This window comes from Antechinus flavipes, chromosome 5, assembly GCF_016432865.1.
Source record: "Antechinus flavipes isolate AdamAnt ecotype Samford, QLD, Australia chromosome 5, AdamAnt_v2, whole genome shotgun sequence".
Taxonomy (NCBI): domain Eukaryota; kingdom Metazoa; phylum Chordata; class Mammalia; order Dasyuromorphia; family Dasyuridae; genus Antechinus; species Antechinus flavipes.
The window spans coordinates 185403117-185426682 of NC_067402.1; the positions used below are offsets into that span (position 1 = coordinate 185403117).

Consider the following 23566-nt stretch of genomic DNA (forward strand, 5'->3'; position numbering starts at 1 on the left):
TGTGTGTGTGTGTGTGTGTGTTTTGGGATAAAAACAAACCTGTCTTTTGTTTTAATACAATCCCAATCATGTTTATCTACTTCCAGGAGGACTGGTTCTCAAAGCCAAGTATTAGTAATATGCAAGTGCCTTCCCATGAAAGGGAACTGGGGACCAGGGCATCATCAAGTCCAGAGAATCATTTAAATGGAGTCTCATATAACCGTTGATCCAGTTCTATTGCCTCTGAAGGGCTGTAATGTCTTGGTACATAGTACAGTTTTCTCTATTACCCTAACTGCTACACAGTAGCAGCTTTCAACTGCCAGCTTGACCTGAAATGCTCTATAGCTGTCATACAGACTCAAGTATTCTCCCTCTATCCTGAGCATTTAAACTTGGGGATGCCTCTGATACTTTGCTAAAGTAAATATTTGACTTAAGCCCCCCAGATTGACAGATGCAAAGATATTTCAAAGTGACCCAAAAAAAGATTTCTGAGTCTATACAAATATTTTCTGTTTTCATAGGCAATAGGAAATAACACTTGTTAAGAATAGTATTGATTCTTTTTGGGCAGTCTTATCGTTAGAATCTTTTTGTTCAGTTAGATGAGCATTTGTGATCTTGCTTGTGAATCCTCTGAGCTACATTTTTTATAGATGTAGATAATATAGAAAGAATGCTGAATTTGGCTTCTGAGATCCTGTTGCCTGAGAATCTCTTGCCACTTATTACTTATGTAACCAAAACTTTGCCTCAATTTTCTTATCTATAAAACATGGTGCTGGACTTGATGATTTCTAAGGTCCCCTTCCTACTCTAAATCTGTGACCCCATAATTGTAATTCACTTCTGTTTTAAGATTGTGGTCCTTCAGGCACCTGGGAACTCTCTTTTTCTTTTTATATATGATGAGACATTAGTCACATCTGTTCAGTGTGAAATTCAGAAACCTGAAGGATTGTCAGCTAAGTTTTGATTTTCTTTCTAAGGCTGAGACTGCTTGGCAGAGATTTCTTTTTCCTCTGGGTGTGTCTAAAGATGGATGTCCTCTTAAGGACAATTCCAATGAGTTACATACTAGATGAGAAGTTGATTAGTCCCAGTTTCAACTCTTAGTTCTGTTTTAACTTCCTTGAGAGACTTGGGACAAATCACTTTCCCTATCTGTACCTCAGTGTCCCCATCTCTTAAATGGGGAGTATAATCCTTCTCTCTCCCTACCTCATGAAACATCTCAATAAACTTCTCTGGTCAGATTGGCGGTGATGCTATGCAAGCATATGATTTTGTTAAATGTCTTTGACATCTTAATCTTTGCCCTCTCTCTCAGTCTTAACCAAGAACCAATTTCCTCTTTCCCCCTCACTCATGAGTCCCTAGATTTAGATCTAAAGCTAAAGGGAAGAAGAATGCCAAAAAGAAACATATTTGGGTTTTCAAACTTCTTAAATCCCTCCTCAGTTCTTGAAGCTGGAGCAGTCTATAGTTTTTCATGTACTCAGGAGAAGAAAAGAGATCATCTAGTATTTTTCAAGGACAAGGGGCAACTGTGGCTCTCATAAGTTTGAACTGGAGTAAAACAAATTCATAATTCAGGAACATGATGTTGAGATAAAAGTTGTTTTTTCTGAAACCCTTCTGTCATGTCTGCTGGCCATTTAGAGAAGGGATCATTAAAGATATAGGGGCAAAGGAATATTCCTGACAATGGATAAATATATGAGTGTATGTATATATAATCCTACTCATAATCTATTACAAAACATTTCCTTTTCAAGACAGTGCACAGATGAAGTTAAGAGTTTGTGGAAAACTGCTATTTCAAGGGATTCCTGTTGTCATAACAACCTTTCAGCCTGTTTTCATGTCTTCTGACTGGGAGAGCAAAGGGAAAGAAGAGACTGCAGTTCTGGTTTCTCAAATAGAGAGACCACAGTATATTCTTTTAGGTGCTACTAATGGCCAGGGCAGGGCATATGGCAATCCTGACATGGATCAAATAAATCATCAAACTTTCTTTGATCCTTCATTCACCCTGTTTTGCCAGCCCTGACCTTGCAGCTTCCTCAGTCACTTCTATTTAATCTTCACTCACCTGTGTGCTTGTCACCTGTTCAAGAAACCATTGTTAACATGGACTCCAGAAAGACACAGGGAAGTCCTTGGAAGGAGGAACCTTACTTGGAAAGGAGACTGGTGAGAGGCTTTCTGATAAGATGATTATAGCTCTTTCCACTCAGAAAAACTGCTCTCAGACCTAATTGATAGAAACAAGTAAATCCTCCTCCCCGTCAAAGAAATTCCCAGCTGCTAAAGGGAATTCTTCATAAACATGACATTAAAGAAAAGTTTCATATACTAAAATCTTCGGAGGCCATGGCTCAAATCAAGTCTTTGTAAGGTTTATTAAATGTATTCATCTGATACTTTTGCCTGCTTACTGGGTCTTTGTTGCTACAGCTGTTGCTGTAGCAGTGGGACAACTCCATTGGGAAGACCATGATGCTCAAGCCATCTGGTCCCTGAGCATGGATTCAACCAATGCCCTAATGGAAATTCTGGGGACTTCCAACAGGAGATATCGAGACATCTCTGTAGAGAGACTTGAGTTCTTTCTGTTTCATCTCATAGGAGAGGAGGAACTGAGAGCTGCTGTTTCATTTAAGGTAGGTGTTACCACAACAAAAACAATCTGGTTCTTTAGGTAACATTTGAAGCCCTCAGGGGAGGGAAAGCTGTGCTTAATATGATTCATTTCTTAGGCATCATCTGTCCTTTATAGCTGGGATCAGCTGTAGCATTTCTGCTGAGACACTTGGTTTTATCTCTTGGGTAAATGTAAATGGGTTTGCTGGGGAATATCCTATAATATACAGTCATTCTTATGCTCTAAAGACAGTATACCATCTTTCTATGTACACATTTGCCTTCTGGTCATGTTAGAATGTTAGATAATGAGATGGAAAGAGAGAAAAAAAAGAGAGAGAAAATGACAAAGAGAAAAAAATGGCATTGAAAGACAAGTTACTAGAGATAGAGGCAGAGAAAAACAGATACTGAGATGATCGATTGCATAAAAAATATTGTACTAGGTACTATGGAAAAAACATATGCATGTTTATATTTCTATATAAATATACATATATGCATCTATATACACAAGATGTATAATATATATTGCTTCACCTTTTTTTTTTGTTTCACCTCTCCCCAACATTCTTTTGCTTAATCATGCTGAATGAAACCTTATTATAAACAGTATTTTTTTTCCCCATATGCCCCATGTAATTGCTAGGTCAGATTCTCAGGGAACAACAGGGATGAGCAGCCTGATAAAATGGATCCCCTATTCTCTTGGTGATTTGTCTATATATATATATATTGCTCAGAAGAAAGAAAATGTAATCCAAACCTTTGTGATGGCTTATTTAAAGGAGAGCATGAAACACATTTTTAAAATTATAGGCTCTCCTTTTTATACCAGATTACTTACTGTGATATCTCTAGTTAGTGGCAAAAATGAGAACTAGATCCCATGTCTGTCAAATATTTTTTGGATAAAACCTAGGGATTTGGATATTTGGATACTGGCCCAGTCCTAGCTCTATCCTGATATACTATGCATAAAATTTCGGGCTTTCCTTCAGATGCTTCCTTTCTTCATGACTCTCCTCAGAGTATTCTCTGTGTCAGGAAACCTGAAAATCTTTTAGAGGTATATTTGGGGAGGAATAATGGCCCAACTTCACAGAAATTTGACTATACGCATTTATAAACCCCATATATGTTGATCCCTGAAGATAAGACATACATACATATATATAATATATATAAACACATATATATATATATATATACACATGTTTGTGTGTGCATATATAAATATAATTATAAAAATAGGGCTAGGTGATGCTACTGTAAGAATTGGATTTTAAACAGGTGAAAGAAAGGAATTAAACTACTAACTTAAGTGGATAAGGTGATGATAATAGATGACAGAACAAAATAAGAACCACTTTATTTTTGTTTTGCTTTTAGTTTCTCTACCAAACATATTTTTCATATTGGAAAATATATCTATTTATATATAAAAATTGAAATCCCAAGATGTGATGTAGTATAAATACACCTAGCTGTCTTCAATACTGTTAACAGAACAAACTACTTCCTAAGTGAATGTTAGGAATCTTTTATTGAGACTTTTAAGAAGTGTTGAGTTGCTCTTAGACTAGAGATGAGTAAATGTCTTTCTTTTATTTTAAAGATATCTTTTGCAAGATAGATTTTCCAATCTATAGGTTTTAGCTTGGCTCCATGTAGAGCCATTATTGATTGTTAATGAAATAGTGGAATACAGAATTAAAGGTGAGTACTTAGGTAAACAGTGATCACTATAAAAGGAGTGTGGGTCCATTAAAAACTGATAATACCAGACTAATCCAAATGACTATTTTGACAGTTATTAAACAGGTGTTAGACTGGTGTTTCTAGATGTCAGCAAGATATTTGATGACGTATCTCACAATATCTTCATGATCAATATGGAGAGAAGTGTGATGGATAGTCAGGTTAGATGGATTAGGAACTAATTAAGTGACTGGACCCAAATAATGATTAATGGATTAATGACAACTGGTCATTTTTGAAGAAGATGGGTCAAAAGATCACCATTACATAGTAATTCAGCAAGAATTTAGCAATTTCTTACAATGTGCCAGGCATTGTAAATGTAATTACTAACTATGTAAGAGCAAGAATGAAGAGGTAGAGAAATATTATGGAGAATCTGACAAAATCCCTATACCATTTCAACATATTTTTTGATATTTGGTGATGTCAGTATGAACGTAGATACAGTGAAGCTTCTGTTTCTTTTTTAGAAAAACTAGGTTGTAACCCCTCCAGCTCTAGGTTATTGATCCTAAGCTTCAGCATGATGTTTTCCAATAAACTATTGATACTGAAGTATGGGAAATGGCATATATCTTGACCTTAATTGTCATTATTTCCCATAAAAGTTTAGCCATATAAGACAAACATTACCTGAGGTATTCTCTTCTCCTCCTCCAATAAATAATTACGCAAGCAAACACTTTTCTAAGTAGGAGAAGCCAGACCAAGATAGCACTGTTTTAGAATTCCAACTAATTTGTAAAACATTACAGAAAAGAATGTCAGGAAGTTTTGAGCAGTGAGTTGCCTAATAAAACAGTGAAAAGCACTGTCTACTAATGGCTTGGAATGACACTCAAATCATCCTAAGAGTATTCATAGATAAAACTAATAGGGCAACAAAGAAAGAGGAAATAGAAAAAAAAGTTGTCAAAATTTGGAAGCCACAAAAGCCTGTGCAAAATTTGACTATATCATAGAAGCAGATAAGCAGAATGAAAGAGGAAATATGTTGACCTCTCACTTGGTCTGATCACATCTAGAATATTATGTTTAGTTCTGGGCACCACATTACAGGAAGGAGTGTGTTTAATCTAGAACATATTCAGAGAACAACACAATTCTTGGATTGTGGAGTTTCTGGACATTGTCGTAGAAGTTCTTTTAAATTATTATTTAAAGAGGATAGTTTATAGGAACTGGAAATATTTAGCCTGAAGAAGATAAGGCTTAGGAGAAAAATAAATAGGTATATTTAAAAAATCGAAGCATTACCATTGTTATTGTTCAGTCATGACTCTTTGTAACCCTATTTGGAGTTTTCTTGGCAAAGATACTAAAGTGGTTTTCCATTTCCTTATCCAATTTATTTTACAGATGAGCAGACTGAGGCAAACAGGGTTAAGTGACTTTCCCAGGGTCCCACCTCTAGTAAGTGTCTAACCTCAGATGTAAACTCATGAAGAGGAATCTTTCTGACTCTAGACCTGGAACTTTTTACACTGCACTACCTAGCCTACCCCTTATTATTATTTATTTATTATTATATGGGATGCTTATTACACTTGTTTTGCTTGGGCCCACATGACAGAACTTGGAACAATAGTTGAAAGTTGCAGAGAGGTATATTTAAACTCTATAATAAGTTTACTAACAATTAGACTTGCCCCCAAATAGAATGAACAACACAAGATACCAAATTCCCCATTAGTAGTGATCTTCCAGTAGATGTTAAGTGACTACTTGTCAGTGTTATTGTTAAGAGAATTTTTCATCAGACATGGATTGGGCTAGGTAAGCTGTGAGATCTATTCTAATTGTGAGTATCTATCACTGACAGAAATAGATAGAAAGGATCTATGTCTAAGATCTAATCACCTTCTCCTTGGTATAGTATATCTTTCAGGAGATTCTGGGGTCAGGAAGTAGATAATACCTATGCATGAGTTCCAAAGGGCTCATGTAGGACAATGGGTAAATATTATTATGTAGGATTTTGAAGGAAAGGTTAGAGAATCTAAGAGAGATGGAGTAAGGGGAAAGTCACTGTCATGGATGTGGAGTAGAGATGAGCAGGGACTTCCTTGAATGAGGTGCTTAGGAGTAAGTAAGACTTTAGTGTATATCATGGAATATCAGAGTTTCCATCCATCTAGGTCATTGGTTGAGAGGTGAATGCACTTTCTGCAGCTTTTTGAGTCAATTCTACTCTTCTGATCTCTGCTTCTTCCCATGATGGATTGATATGAATGACTCCCATCTTTCTCTGTGTCCAGTGACAATCCAAATTGAACTCCTAATTTTTGTTTATTTCACCTGGACTGTGGAAGATGAAAGAATTGAGATGATTGTGACTTCTGAGATACATATCCACTGATTACATTCAAGTAATTACTAATATGATCTTTTGTACAGAAATTGTTCCAGGATGCTATGGAGGGAGGGAAAGGGAATTGTGAGTGAGGAAATCATGCTCTTAGACTATATGAGGCCCCAGGTGATGACATGGCAATGCAGATTGACAACCATCCCTGTCCTTGGTTCTGATAGAGGACTGCACATACACAACTGCTGCAATATGACACCTTTGCCACATGGGGAAGTCCTAAAGAAGAGTTGATTTTATAGAAAATATGATTAATTCTGGTTTGGCTATGTTTAATTTGATTTTGTGAGATCTTCAAATGCCCTGCAAAAAGTTGAAAATGCAGTTTTTGGAACATAAGAAAAAGGTTGAGAGTAGAGATCTAAATTTCATAGTAAAATTCAGATGTAAAATCAATATGCTACATTGGGAAGAGTGCCAGGTTTTAATTCCAATCTTGCCACTTATCTTTTGGTCTTTGGAAGGTCACACCACATCTCAGGGTCCTAGTTTCCTCATTTTTAAAATGAGAGGATTAGGTTAGATAATTTCTAAAGCTTATTGGTAAATTATGATGCTATGATCCATAGAGATGATAGCTGAGAGGCAGCTTGATTTAGTAAAAACAATTATTGTATTTAGACTTAGATACCAGAGAGAGAATTCAAATCCTGTTCAAATCTAGGTCTCAGTTTTTTCACTTACAAGATCCTCCCTGGTCTAAAGACCACAAAAGTTAGTAGAGAAAGAAATTAGAGAGAGAAAAGAAAAGGATTAAGAGAGAATTTTAGGGAACACATACTTTAAGGAGCCAAGAACAGGGAGAATGATTAAAGGACAAGACAGGAAAAAGCCCCAGATTCTATTGGTGAATTTTTTTTTGGGGGTAGGGTAGGGTGAGATAAAACATAGTTCTGTGTAATTGGAGAGCAATATAAGTAACTGAAATAGGTTTGATAGAACAGCCATGAAATCAGGAAGGGGCAGGAAAATATTAAATTAGCATTTATATGTCACTTTCAGGTTTGTAAAAGTATTATACATGCCTAAATTAATATATTTACTATTTGTACCCCATATATCACTATCTCATGATATGTCTCCTATGTTCCTCCTCTTATCTCCCACAGCTTTATAAGATGCATGCTATTATTAATCTCCATAGGAGCAGGTAAGTGGTACAGTGGAAAGAAAGCTGGAACATTTGAGTTCAAATTCAGTCTCAAATATTTATTAGCTATGTGATCCTGAGCAAGTCACCTAACCACTGTTTGCCTCAATTTTCTCAACTGTAAAAATGAGAATAAATAATAGCACTGGGTTACTATGAGGATGAAATGAGAAATACTTGTTAAAAAATGCTTAACAGGGTGGCTAGTCCTGAAGTCAGGAAAACCTGAATTCAAATCTGACCTGTATAATTGTATAACAATTAACCCCATTGGCCATGAAGCAAAACAACTGAAAAATAAACCCTAATTGTCAGAAAGTTTCCCCTCAAATTTCACATTCTATACTTTAAATTTAACTACCCATTCTTCTTCCATGAGAAGTTTAGTAATGAGGTGGATAGCAGAGGAAGAAAGAAAAAAAGCCTACTTAAGAACAAATATTCAATTTCATTGTTGATTTTTTTCGGTGAAGCACAATTTATCCATCCTGATTTATTTCTCATCCTATCTTCTGAGCTTTCTATAGAAATCACAGAATGTTTCAAATGTTAAGTCAAACCCCAAGACTGCTATCCCAGAGCTGCCATTTCATTCTCTCCCGAGCTGCTGTTTGCTATTACAAACTCTTCTGCTCTCCAAACTTTCTTGACCAAAAGAACCTGAACCAAGCCAAGGATTCTCTCATACATTTCTCCTGACTTGTATCTTTCTCCTCCTATCCTTCTATCTTCAGTAGTAGCCTGAGATATTCTAAACTCTCTTCTGGTAGGACAAGTCTGTGGGACCAAAATGGTATCAAGACAATAAGTGTCCAGATGACATCCTTGAACAGTACGTCTCATTAATTTTACAAATCAGGCTATTAGAGGTCTCAGTTTTCTCATCTGTAAAACAAAGAGATTGGATTAGGTAATATGTAATATTCCTTTTAGTTCTAACTATGATCTTATGATCCTTTATACTAAAAAAAATGGAGTTATTAAGAAAGAATGGAGAAATATATATGGAGGGGGGTAGAAGGAGAAGAGACACAGAGAAAGAAATATAGAGACAAAGAAAGAGAAATAGACAAAGAGAGTCAAATAAAGATATAGCACAGAGATGGAGACAGAAATAGGAAGAAAGAGATAGTAAGAAAGAAAGAGATAGACAAACAAAGAAACAGAGATAGAAATAGGCAAAGAGAAACAGAGACAGAGAGGCACACAATCAGAGAAACACACAGACTGGGCAATTGTTTACAATTCTTTTTTCTGTACCCTGCCACCCCTCCAATCCAAGCTAATTATAATATTCTGTCATCCAAATCAAAGACTTTTTGCTATTCTCTCTCTCCCCACCTCTCTGTCTCTATTTCCCCATTCCCCTTTTGTACATACCCTTGTTTGCTTGAGCTGTCTGTCTTGGACAAAATCCCAGTGACTGCAGGTTTGCAGTTTCTCTGTGGCAGAACCTCTGTGGCAATGGTTCTCATTGCAGATTCTCTGTGCCTAGGGTGATTGGTAGGTAGAGAGGGAGGCGGGGTTTTCCCCAAATAGGCAATACAGGCAGCAGAATTCCACCTTGGGAAAAAAAAGACCTTTTAAAAAAGGTCTTATGATATTCCCTCCATTAGTGCCACTCCTTCAATTTTCTTCCTCTATTTAGAGGCAGTGTGGCAAAGTGGGTGGAATTCTGGGCTTCAAGGCATGATGACCAGATTTCAAATCCAGTTTCAGGTGCATATGAATTAAGTCATCTCCCTGAGCCTTAGTATTCTCATTTGCAAAATGGAGACAACAATAATAATAATACCTACCTCAAAGGGTTATTGTGAGGATGGAATGGGATATTGTATGTATGTGAAATACTTTTCAAACCTATATGGATGCCAGTTATTACTTAGTCATTGAGATAACGTGATTTTTTATATTGCTGCAACTGATATATTTTCCTTCTCTCCTATTGGTATGGTCTGATTTGTGAAATTAAATTTAGCCTGGTATCCTGGGGGACATTCTGATTTGACAGGTTTTCCTTGTAGAGAAGTGATGTTCCACAGTAGTAAAATGACCCCTATCATCAGACTTCCATAGTAATTATCTTGCAAAATAAAAGTCTTTTGGTTTTGCTCAGGGGAACTGACCAAATCTTTCCTTCAAGGTCAAAAGGAATTATGGTGCTAAAATGTAGAGCAGGTACTAATAGCAGTGAGGTTTCCTATTAACCACAGCACTGGTGATATAAAAGCTTTCAAAAATGGTAGATTTTCATGTGGTTTTTCAATATGTGCTCTTTAACAGATTAATAAAGTTAAAAATATTTATATAGATGTAATGCTTACCAATGCAGACAGGATCAAGCATGTATATGATTTTGTGCCAATTGTTTAAATTTTGGGTCTCAGTTTTCTCATCTGTAGCAGGAGGAGGTTGGATGACTTGACCTCTAAGGACCCTTTCAGCTTTATATCATGTAAGATGGAGCCAGGATCCACAAATAATAATAAATGGAAAATCTTGTATTTCTGTTTTTGGGAATCTGATTTTCTCTGGGCTTGAGCTGTAAAAATTGAGGGGTACAGGAAGGTGTAAGGAGACAGAGAAAAACAGTCTCACGGGAGGGGAGGAATCAGGTCATATGCACAAATAAAGAAATATATAATACATACAATGCAAATAGAAAACAATTAGGGAGGGAAGAACACCAATGGCTGAGGAAATAAGGACATGAGAGAGAGAGAGAGAGAGAGAGAGAGAGAGAGAGAGAGAGAGAGAGAGAGAGAGAGAGAGAGAAGGGCGGGGAAAGGGGAAGAGGCAACATCTAAGCATATTAGACAGCTTTTACAAAAGTCACAGAGATGGGAGATAGAATGTCATATATTGTAGTCTACAGGTAATTTTGACTTGAATATAGAACAATTTCATTCATTTTTTTCAGTTATGTCTGACTCTTCATGACCTCATTTGGGATTTCCTTGAAAAGATATTGGGATGGTTTGCCATTTCCTTCTCCAGCTTATTTTACAGATGAGGAAATTGTGGCAAATAGAATTAAGTGAGTTGTCCAAGTTTACACAGTTAATAAATATTATAGAACAATTACATTCTATCAAATACATTACAGGCTACAAGCTACTTCGAGAGGTAACTGGACATTTAGTTATAATTTTTTAAATAACTTTTCCTTTTTACCCTTTTTGGGACATCTGAAGATGGAGGCATGATAGTATGGGATTTTCTTAAACAGCTTTGAAGGAATTACTCTTTTTTGCTTGTTTTCTCCATGAACTGAACTGTCTCATGTTTGCAGCTATATCCTAGTTGCCAACCATAGACATGAATTAGAAAATTCCATGGAACTTCAGATTCCCTGATTCATGTCTATGGTTTGCAAACTAGACCTTGTTCAAGATCAGGTTCAAAACCTCATTTTTTTAGGAGTCAGTTAATATTCCACCTTTCACATAAAGACCTCATCACTTTGGCACACAGTGATCCATCCCAACTAAAGATAAAATTCATTTAACAAATAGGCCAAAGCTCTTCTTTTTTAAAAAATAAATTTTTACTGATATCTTAAAAAAATTTTTTTGGAGGCAGTCAAGAGTAAGTGAGTCTCTCCGCATCATTTAGGCTGTAAATATCTAAGGTCATATTTGAACTCAGGTCCTTCTAACTCCAGGACAGATGCTATATCCACTGCATCATCTAGAAATCCCAATTTTATTGGTTTTTATATAATCTAAATCTCTTTCTGTCTCTCTCTCTGTCTCTTTCTCTCTCTCTCTCTCTGTGTCTCTCTCTTCCCTCCTAACCCAGCACTCTGTCTTGTCTCTCTTTATCTCTGTTTTTCCCTTCCTCTGCCCCATAGCCATTCCAGGATATATTATTTTTTCCATCAATAATATTTTATTTTTCTAATTATACATAAAGATAGTTTTCAACATTCATTTTGTAAGACTTTATGTTCTAATTTTCTCTCCCTTCCTCTTTTATTTCCTCCATCCCTCAAGACAGCAAGTAATCTGATATAGGTTAAAGATGTACAATCCTTTTAAACATATTTCTGTATTTGCCATATTGTGCAAGAAAAATCATACCAAAAGGGAAAAAAGTACAAGAAAGCAAAAACCAAACAAACAAAGGTGGAAGTACTATGTTTCAATCTACATTCAGTCTCCATAGTTCTTTCTCTGGATGTGGGTGACATTTTCCATCTTGAATTTTTTGGAATTGCCTTGAATCACTACCAAATCCAGGGTATATTCTTCTCTCCTTTATTCCCTTCTTTTTTCCTCCCCTCTTTCTTTCCTTTTCTTTATCAGTAAGGAACCTTTGATTTGCTAGTTAACCCCATCCCCTCCTTAGGCAGCTTTCTTGCATCTAGCCACTACAGTGGACCAAATGCTAGACCTAGAATCAGGAAAATTTGAGTTCAAATCTTGTCTCAGGCATTTACTAGCTGTGTGACCCTGTGTAAATAATTTAACTCATATCTGCTTCAGTTTTCTCATCTGTAAAATGGGGATGAGAATAATAATAACTTCTTCCTAGGATTGTTTGAGGATAAAATGAAATAATATTTGAAAATTGTTTTGCAAACCTGAAAGCACTATATAAGATGCTATTATTATATTGGTATCAATTGGTGCAGACATCTGACTGACTTATAGCCCTATTGCAGCTCAGAACTTCAGAGTTCAAATAATTCACTAATCAAATTACAATCATACCCCACTACACCTGGCAACATATGTTTTTCCTACTCATATTCTATGAATTTCATGAAATTGAGATCTTTTCACTTTGGTGAAAAAGCATTTTGACCAATTGTACTTAATAATTCACAGGTCTTTCTTTAAAACAAGAATGTACATTTATTGAGCATGTAGAATTAAAAATATATATGTATATATGCGTGTATATATATACATATATATATATATATATATATAGAGAGAGAGAGAGAGAGAGAGAGAAAGAGAGAGAGAGAGAGAGACAGAGAGAGAGAGAGAGAGAGAGAGAGACAGAGAGAGAGAGAAAGAGAGAGACAGAGAGAGAGACAGAGAGACAGAGACACACAGAGAGAATACGAGGAAATTTTTACCCTACATAGAGATACTCAAATCATTATTCTTCTAAATGAGAGTTTATCTCAAATAAAATTTTGCATTAAAAAAATTAGCTTTAACTTCCAATAGTAAGTCATATACACCTCAATCAGAAGAAACATTCATGGAAGGAAAAAAGATAAATAGAGAGGTAAGATTCATCAGCAGGAAAAAAAATATATATGTGAATATAAAGATAGAATTATAGAACAGCACAGGAGTCTTTGAGTTATAGTGATAATACTGCTGGGAAAATAGGACAGAACAATAGATATCATTCCCAGGGTCTTATTGGACCATTGTTACCATAATGCATTGTAGTACATTTTGGGACTTCTTGACAGGCAGAAAAAAAGAGTTTCTGAGCCTCTCAGCCCTCAAGGAAAGAACTCTCAATAAAGAGCAAGTACCCTCTGAGCTCCTCTCTAGTCAGAGAGAGTAAAAAAAGCAAAATTAAATAAAGCTGTTCTTTCAAAAAAAATTGGGAAAGAAATGAAAATTCAAAAAAAGAGAGGAAAAGAACTGCTTCTGCTCTCTTCAATACATTCACATGTCTGTCTGTCTCTAGATATCATGTCTATTATAATATTATTTATTATACATGTATCATTTATTTATCCCCTGTCATCTCTCTATCTACTGATGCTTCATTTCTCCTTCTTTCTCTTCTTCCCTCTCTTCTTCTCCTTCTTCATCTCCTTCTTCTTTCCCCTCCTCTTTTCCCTCTTCTCCCTCTCCCTTTCTCTCTCTCTCTCTCTCTCTCTCTCTCTCTCTCTCTTTCTCCCCTATCTCTATTTCTCTTTCTCTTCCTCTCCCTCTCTCTTTCTCCCTTCCCTCCTTTACTCCCTCCCTCTCCCCCCTCTGTCTTTCTCCTTGTCTCTCTCTTCCCCCTCTTTCTATTTCCTTCCCCCCTCTCTTTATCCCTCTCTCCTATCTAGGTACATAGATTGACATTATGTGTCAATATATCTATTTATGTATCATCCATGTATCAATGTGTTTATGTAAATTTATTTCCACATCATCTTATCTATAGATCTATGTATTTATCTTTTGAAACTGTCTTCATCACACTTTCATTATCATATATCTATGTTCTCAAATTTAAGATATATAGATATTTGTGACCTCTTACTATCTCATGGCTAAAATGCATATAGAATTCTTCTTTTTCTATCTTCCTACCTTTATTTCAGTTTGTCTAGTTTTGCAAACATTTGCTTCTTCTTTATATGAAAATATCATATAGCTGCACAGAAGATCTACATGAAACATTTAGTTATCTTCCTCAAAAACCATTCTAATTTACCATGGAGGTAGGAAGAAAGGGAACACTTCTCAGAACCTACTATAATTGTATTATGTCAAGTTTTGGTCTAGGAGTTACAGACAGATGGTGTATCATTTTTCTGGTTCTACTTTTTTTTTATTCTTAGGTAAAATTTGGTTACAGAATCATCACTTTCTGCTGTCTAAGATAATAATTAACCTTGTGGTATACCAGGTGAAAGACTGCCCCTTTCAAGGGAGGCAAAACAATGAGGGCTTCAGAAAAGACCTGCCAACACTATTTTGGGGTTCTTTTCCAGTTGTTCTCTATTTATTAACTTGTGACAGAGAGTCACAAGTATTCACAAATATTGCCTCAGTATTTCTTTTATGAGAATGGTATCCCTTCTGGGACTACCTCCTTCAACTCATACTCACAAATTGGATCTCTAGAGGGTCATTACTCCTAGGTTCAATGTACTTTATGGGTCTATGCTTCTAAAATGATAACTCTCAAGACACACCAGTGGTTTACCTTTAGAAGTTAACTAGTAAACACAATTAGCTCAAAGGAAAAGCATTCACCATCTTTATTCTTCTCATAAACTTGAGGCTCCCTTTGCCACAACTATACCCAATATCAGCAAGAAGAACAGCTTTGGAATAAGCAACTTATGTTGGCACTGTAGAGTCCCAGTGTTCTATCTCTTCTTATGGTGTTCTTTTATTGCTATCCCTGGGAGGTCACTCATTTGGGCTTCCTGGGCCTGTTCATCTCTGTAAATCAAATCCCATTGGCCAGGATTGGCTTTGTTCTCAATACTCAAAACTCACGCAACACTCAAACACGTCTCAATACTTTGACTTCTGAAAAAAAATGGATATTACTATCTCCAGAGGTAATCTACTCCACTTTTGGATAATTGTATCTTTAGGAGGACACCTAGGTGATATACCAACTATTTACAATGCTAGTGTTCTATGGTGCCTCTGACTTGTCCAGTAGTTTTGATGCAAGGTATTATGGCCAACAAGGTGGTGAAATGGGGGAGAAAGCTTTCTTTCTTTCAAGTTTTGATTCTTTCCCATTAAGATCTTTTTTTCACTCCTGCCAGTTATTTCCTGCTTCTCCTGACTACTATTGCTTAGAGAGAGCATCTTTGTTTTTTAAAAAGTCTCTAGGGGTTGGTCAATCATTGACTAGTTAATGGCTAGTTGCCTTCTACTTCCATCAGTTTTGATGGAGAATTTTATACCTCATATAGAGTTAACAAAGTATATATAACCTGTTCAAGACTTTGATACTTTCTGGTGTCTGCTATCTTTTCCTACTCTTCTTGATTATATCATGTGATCTGGGGGAATCCTTACTCTTAACACATTACAATAAGCAGACTAGAATGGGCACTAGGGCAAGCTTAATAGGGTAGGAAAGATAAGAAACTACCTAGGATGTAAAAGGCAAGATGAGTTCAACAAAAATACTTTTTCATATTTCTCTAAAGCACAAATTTATTTAATACTAGAAAACTCCATTTCCCCGTCACATATTGATAAATATAATGCTATTAATCATAATAACTATAATAATAATAATAATATTTTTCAAACATTTTTACATATGCTAAATCAATAAGATCATTACAATAATCTTGTGAGCTAACACTGCAGATGTTATTTTCTCACTTTTCTAGATTAAAGAAGTGAAAATGAAAGTGATGTTTTTGAGTTTTGGAGACATTAATGTCTGAGGTAGAAGTTAAATTCTGGTCCTAATCATTCTACTATCCAGTACTCTATCCACTAGATTATATTGTTTCTTCTACAGTTAGGACTTTTGATGCATAATAGTAGAAAGTATAGGGAAGAGTAGGTTTAAAATTTTGTTTTGGGTATATATGAATTATGCATAAAAGCCTGCAAAACTCACTTCTCCATTGTTGTGACCTGCTTTCTAGAGCCCCCATACTGTGGTGATTAAAATATCCTGCTTTCTAGAGCCCTCAAGTTGGGGTGACAAAACATACTATGCTTTCTAGAGCCCCCATGCTGGGGTGATTAAAATATACTGTGCTACTGGAGAAGTGATGAGATAGGACTCCTGAGAATGGTGGAAAAATGGAGTCCGTTTATTCCAAGGACTTTCCCCTTTTATACCTCATACCCTTAAGTAACAAAAACACTGGGCGTGCGCCAAGTATATACTGAGCATGTGGGACCACATAAACAGCTTGCTATTGTATGTAGTTTGCCACCTGGTATCACTTCCATGTGCTATCACTCTGCTTCAATCACAACACAGGTTGTCACCACCTCCTGACTTCTCAGCAAGTCCCAGAGCCCTTAGAGAAGATAGGGAGCAGAACCAGACATTGTCAGGAGGCACCCTCTAAGTTGAAGGATCTTATACCTCACCCAGAGTTTCCCCACTGTCTGTGAACCTCTACACTCCATAAATATTTTCTCTTCTTCCTCTGAGCTTCTATAATGATTACTTTCTGTGATATTTGGCATAGAGTGTATTCCTTTATATTCACATAAAATGCACCTCAATTATCGAGTACTTAATGTGAGCTAAGTGTGAAGTTTAGATACATAGGCAGCATCATACTGCTCTCCTCTGGCTCTTCTACCTACCTAGGTACTCCTCAGTTTCCTTAGCTGTCTCACGCAGACTCTGCATTGATAAAAACAAAAATAATTTTTTATTTTTCAAAATATATGCAAAGATAGTTTTCAACATTTACCCTTGCAAAAACCTTGTGATCTGAATTTTTCTTCCTTCTTCCTCCCCTAGACAGTTTCATCCAATATAGGTTAAATATGTACAATTCTTCTAAACATATTTCTACATTTATCATGCTGCACAAGAAAAACTAGAACAAAAGGGGGAAAATGAGAGGGGGGGGGAAAGCAAGGAATAACAACAAAAAAGATGAAAATTCTGTATTGTAATCCACATTTGGTCCCCATAGTCTTTTCTTTGGATTCTGCAATTTTAATAATTGACAATAGAATGTAAGAATGATCTTCAGAGAAGGGAAAGGGATCTGTATGTGCATGAATGTTTGTGGCAGCTCTCTTTGTAGTGGCCAGAAACTGGAAACTGAGTAGATGCCCATCAATTGGAGAATGGCTGAATAAATTGTGGTATATGAATGTTATGGAATATTATTGTTTGGTAAAAAATGACCAACAGGATGATTTCAGAAAGGCCTGGAGAGACTTACACGAACTGATGCTAAGTGAAACAAGCAGGGCCAGGAGATCATTATATACTTCAGCAACAATACTATATGATGATCAATTCTGATGGACCTGACCATCCTCAGCAATGAGATGAACCAAATCAGTTCCAATGGAGCAGTAATGAACTGAACCAGCTACACCCAGTGAAAGAACTCTGGGAGATGATTAAGAACCATTCATTACATGGAATTCCCAATCCCTATATTTTTGCCTGCCTGCATTTTGGATTTCCTTCACAGGCTAATTGTACAATATTTCAGAGTCCGATTCTTTTTGTATAGCAAAACAACGGTTTGGTCATGTATACTTATTATGTATCTAATTTATACTTTAATATATTTAACATCTACTGATCATTCTGCCATCTAGGGGAGGGGGTGGGGGGAAGAAGGGAAAAAATTGGAACAAAAGGTTTGGCAATTGTCAATGCTGTAAAATTACCCATACATATAACTTGTAAATAAAAAGCTATTAAAAAAAAAGAATGATCCTCAGAATAGTATCTGAATAATAATGACCTCTCTAATATCACCCAATGTTCATTTAGTCTTTTCTTGAAAAAAAAAATAACAGAGATCTCCCCATTTCCAGAGGTAATAATCTATTCCACTTTTGGACAATTCTAATTATTAGGAGGACATCTAGATGGATAGAGCACCAGTCTTAGAGTTAGGAAAATTCATCTTCATGAGTTCAAATCTGTCTTCAGACATTTACTATCTGTGGAACTGTGGGAAAATCATCTGTTTCCTCATTTGTAAAATGGGCAGCAGAAAGAAATAGCAAATCATTCCATTTTTGTGAAGAAAATACTATATGCACTCATGAAAGAATGAACATGAGTGAAATGACTCAACAGCAACAATTATTAGGAAGCTGTCTTGATAATCTTGAGAGAGGCTCAGTATTGAAGGGAGTTGGCAGTAGTTTGCCTTATGTGCTATTATATCTCTTTATTAAAATTTTTTTTTTAATTTTAAATTTTTTAATTTTTTATTAAAGCTTTTTATTTACAAAACATATGCATGGGTACTTGTTCAATATTGACCCCTGCAAAGTCTTCTGTTTTAAATTATCCCCCTTTTCCCCCCAACCCCTCCTCTAGATGGCAGGTAGTTCAATACATGTTAAATATGTTAAAATATATGATAAATCCAATATATATATACATATTTATACAGTTATCTTGCTATGTGCTATTGTATCTCAAGTGGGATGTGGTTTGAGACCTTAGTTTTAGAATTAGGGAAAAGGAAAGCGGTCCTATCATGGGAAGAGGTTGGTTACCAATCCCAGGCTTTAAGAGTAATAGGGTCTGCCCAGACCAATAACTGATTCTTCTAAAGAAGAAACTGCTATGTTTGGGAGGTGGAGTCTCACAAGAAGGAAGCACAGGATAAAAGGAGAGCTAATAGGGAGAAAGCAAACAGGCAAAACAAGGAATAGTCAACTAATTCCATTTCAGATTGTATTTATAGGGCCCAGTATCCAAAAAGAGGAAGGCTTTAATTCCATTGTACACTTCCATGGCCCTATCACATCATGGTATTCATATCTTCAAAGAGAAGCTCAATGATCACTTGCTTGTCAGGAGAGGGGGATTACAATTAGGATATAAATAGGATTAGATCTTCCTTGAAGTTCTTTTTATTTTAAGTTAATTTATTTAAACCTTAAATATAAAATAGAAAACAGAAAAAATAAACTTTGCCATAAACACAGCAGAACCTAAGAGAAGATTCAAGATATAAAGCAATAATTTTCCATTTCAAGAAAGCCTATATAATAATTACTACACATTGTGTTCAGAGCTGTCCATCTTTTCTTTGCGTCCTTGTAGGTTTTCCTTTGTTCTCTGTTGTCCATGATGATTAGGATCCAGAAGAAGGATGTAATCCAGTGGCTTGGGATATATGTAGACATATATATATATATACACATACACAAACACACACACATATGCTAAATCAATTCATCCCCAAATGACTTTAATTTTAGTTTGGTGTACATCAGGTGTGGAGATTTGGAGGAATAAGTTATCTGTTTAAAAGATGTTTTCCTAGAGCCAATTTAAATACATAATCACATCAGTCTGGGGATCATGTAGCATGGTTAATACCCATTATGTGGGAGATACATCTCTATCCTGGAAGTTGGTAACCAGCTAAAGAAAGAAAAAAATTCTCTTTCCCTCCTTCCCTTTGCCTTATTATCCCTAATCGGTGAGCTGAGTGCAAATGAGGATGGCACTTGACACTTAAGTTGTGATCCAGGGTGTTGCCTGGAAGGTTGATAGTGTTCATAGTAATAGGGAAACTCAGAAAGGGGGAGGTTTTGGATACAAAGATAATGAATTCTGTTTGGACGCATTGAACTTGGTATGTTCATGAGACATCCTGTTAATGGCAGGTAGGACAGGAAGTGTTAAAAAGGGCCTTAGCTTATGAAATCCTTGCCAATATTTCCTTGCATCTCACTGCTGATCCTAACCAACTTTTCTTTTATATTTATGCTTTTAGGCAAGGTAAATGTATATATCATGGCCCCAAGGAAGGAAACACCCACGTTCCTATATGGGCTCCTGAGGAGAGACAAGAAGACCTTGGATGACAAAGTTGATTTTTTTGTAGCACATTTCTCCTATGGTTTTCTATTAACGGAGTCAATTCTGCAAGAAAGAGAAACATGATGGTGGTGAGAAATGTGGTATGTTGGGGAGGGGTGTGAAGATTGGTATATATGGAAAGGAACTAAAGAGTGAGAAAGGATCATATCACTAGAGCTCAAAAATTATTTTGCAATCTCCCCTCCCATTTTATGGATAAGGAAACTGGGAGCTTGAGAGGAAAATGTCTTGAACAAAATCACATTACCATTCAGACTCAGATTCTGTCACTCCAAATATTTCCATTATGCTACAAAGTCTCTTATTGAGGGGTTCTTAGAAAATGCAGGACTATATATAGATCCATTTAGTTAAAGGATAGTGCAGTGATTAAAAAGCTTTGAGAGACATAGTTTCTGGGTAATTTAATCATTTTATTAATAAGGCCAGCATATTATTAAAAAAGGATAGTCAATTTAGGGTTAGAGTTAGACTTCTCTTTTAGATATGAGATTCACAGTTTATATGCCCCTTGAAGAAGTGTAGGTGTTGAGGGGTTTAGAGTGACATTATATCACTCTTAGAGAGACTTATCGATCTATTCAAAGAATGAATCCCCCACTTAAGCCTGAGCAAAACACAATGGCTACTCAATTTGAATGAAATTTGAACAAGAAAGTTAGTCCAATCTCTTTAATCAGGAATGTCCTTCAAGAGACTGAACTTTTTAAAAATCAGGACTGTAGAAAAAGGGAAGAATTTTGAATATTCCCCAAATCACTGGTTATTAATAATCATTCTTCTCAATATTTGTGACTCTAACCAATAGATATATATTGGCAAAACACTGCAATCTTTAGATTATTATAGAAATAATACATATATTCACAGTTGAGTTTTTTAGATGGGGTAGAATAGTGATATCCACAGAGCAGGTCAGATAGAAATTTTTTGGTGGAAGGCTACTGGATAGTTTTCAAGGTTGACTGGCCGTTGCTGCTCCCTGCTGCCTGGAATAAATAAAGCAATTTGTACCACAGAGCAACCAGTGGACCAAATGCCTGATGCCTTCTGGAGTAATCCAGAGATTGATTCATGAAACTTTAAATTTAGATTAACAGATCCTTTATTTTTTCTTCAGATATCTGTTGTCCATGATGATTAGGATCCAGAAGAAGGATGTAATCCAGTGGCTTGGGATGGATGTATCTCTCCAGTTTTAACTTCTCTACCTCCTAAAAATATCACAAAGGGGAAGAAACTCCAGACCTCACACAAACTACATATTTAGATGTCTTCCAACCTGTTTACAGTAAGGTTCTCCTGGTTTGCAAACCAAATGACTCTTTTACTCCATTGGACAAGACTGTTACTTTTATGTTCAACTGTTGATTATTTGCACTTATGAAAGCAGGCAGTAGGATGATAAGTAATCCCTAACAACAAATAAGATGAAAGTAATTTCCGTTGGACTTTGGATATTTTTATTGCAGTATATTTGCCTTCCAAATTAGGTTTGCTGAGCTATAATTTATATTAATTTATAATCCCTGATGGTTTTAAAAGCTGTGTAACAATGGAAAAGACATTTAAAGCTCTCCCTGCACCTCCATGTCCTCATCTATAAAATGAGGATATTGAAGTTTATACTACTTACCTCATCATATTGTTATGAAGAAAACTAACAGTATTTGTAGAGGTGGAGAACTTTGATTTGGAACACTATGGAAATCCTGTCAGACCAAAACTATCTTGGTTGATGCTTTGGTTAATTTTGAAATACTACTTTTTTTTCCTCCTATGATCTTTGTTATGAGGGATGACTCACTGAAGAGAGGGGATGGATATAATTGGAAATGAAGGTATTGTAAAAATAAAAGATATTAATAAAAAGAAAAATAAAAGTATAAGAAAGTGGTCTGGAAGTATGTTAGATGGCAAGCAAAAGAAAGTCTGAGGTTTGTGGTTGTTTTTGTCTAGTCATTTTTCAGTCATCTCTTACTCCTCATGACCCCTTGTGTGGTTTTCTTGCCAAAGATACTGGAACTTTTTGCCATCCACTTCTCTAGATCATTTTACAGATGAGAAAACTGAGGCAAATTGGATTAACTGACTTGTTCAGAGTCACATAACTAATAAGTGTCTGAGGCCAGATTTGAAGTCAGGAAGATGAATCTTCTGACTCTAGGCTTAGGACTTTATCCACTGTGGCACAAATCTGATACTAATTACTAGATGATAAACTGGTCAAAGGAAGAAAAGCCACTTTTGTATCCCTCAATGCATCTAATAGCATATCATATAGAGCAACCAAAGGTTTGCAAAGTGCTTTATATAAATTATCATGGGATGGGTAGGTGGAACAATGAATAGAGCACCAGCCCCTGAAGCCAAGAGAACCTGAGTTCAAATGTGACACCAGATATTTAGTAGCTATGTGACTCTGGGCAAATCACTTAACCCCAAATGCCTCTCTTCCCCTCACCAAAAAATCCAAACCAAAACACAACAACCCATTATCTTGTTTGATCCTTCCAACCACCTTTGAATGGAATTTCCATTTTACAGATGAGAACACTAGATCTTAGAAAGATGAAGTGACTTATATATGGTTCCATAGCTAATAAGTGTCTCTGACAATATCTGAATCTAGAACTTGTTGTCCACTACTGCAAAGAAGTTTTTTTTAAATTAATAATCTTATTTTTCCAAATACATGCAAAAGTAGTTTTCAATATTTATGTTTGTAAAACCTTGTGTTCCAAATTTTACTTCCTCTTCTCCTCCCTTTCTCTTCCTCCTTCTCAAGACAGCAAGGAATCCTATGTAGGTTAAACATGCACAGGTATTTTTTAATGCCAAGCACAGAATCTCATACATGGGCATTAAGTAAAAATACAATTAAGCATTCAATTCAATCTTGAAGTTGAATGACTTCACTTTCCGGGCTCATCCACAAGGAAAACAATTTGATATAGATATATGGCTATGTGGATATCTGAGAGTTAATTACTTATCTTTTTATTTAGGAAAACTCTTATTAAGTACCTCTCAACTTTTTTTTTTCTCCTGTTAGATAAAAACAACTCCTCTAAAGACCAATTTTCCAAAATGAATTTCATTTTATGGCAAATGTATGGGTGAATAAGTGTAAAATATATAAATATATGTACTATACTACTAAACTATAATAGTGTACTATACTATTATATAGTAATAATAATAACTGACATTTATATGCTGCTTTAAGGTTAGCAAAGCACTTTACAAATATTTTATTGTGAACTCACAGCAACCTGTGAGGTAGATACTATTGTGATCTCCAGGATTTGCATCAGGTCTTACATCAAATGTAGCACCATTAGGGTGATTGCATAGAATTGTATTCCCTTCCTTTACTGAGGAAGTAAAGTGCTTTAACCAGCTTCACACAGCTT

At 35.8% G+C, this 23566-nt stretch overlaps 1 long non-coding RNA gene across 1 annotated transcript; it reads left to right on the top strand.

Annotated features, from left to right (window-relative positions):
* The first annotated feature begins 12 nt into the window (after positions 1-12).
* Positions 13-22043, top strand: LOC127564692 (uncharacterized). The gene is made up of 3 exons (XR_007954335.1): positions 13-2651; positions 20044-20230; positions 21271-22043. It is a non-coding gene; the product is annotated as an uncharacterized LOC127564692 (long non-coding RNA).
* The last annotated feature ends 1523 nt before the right edge of the window (positions 22044-23566 follow it).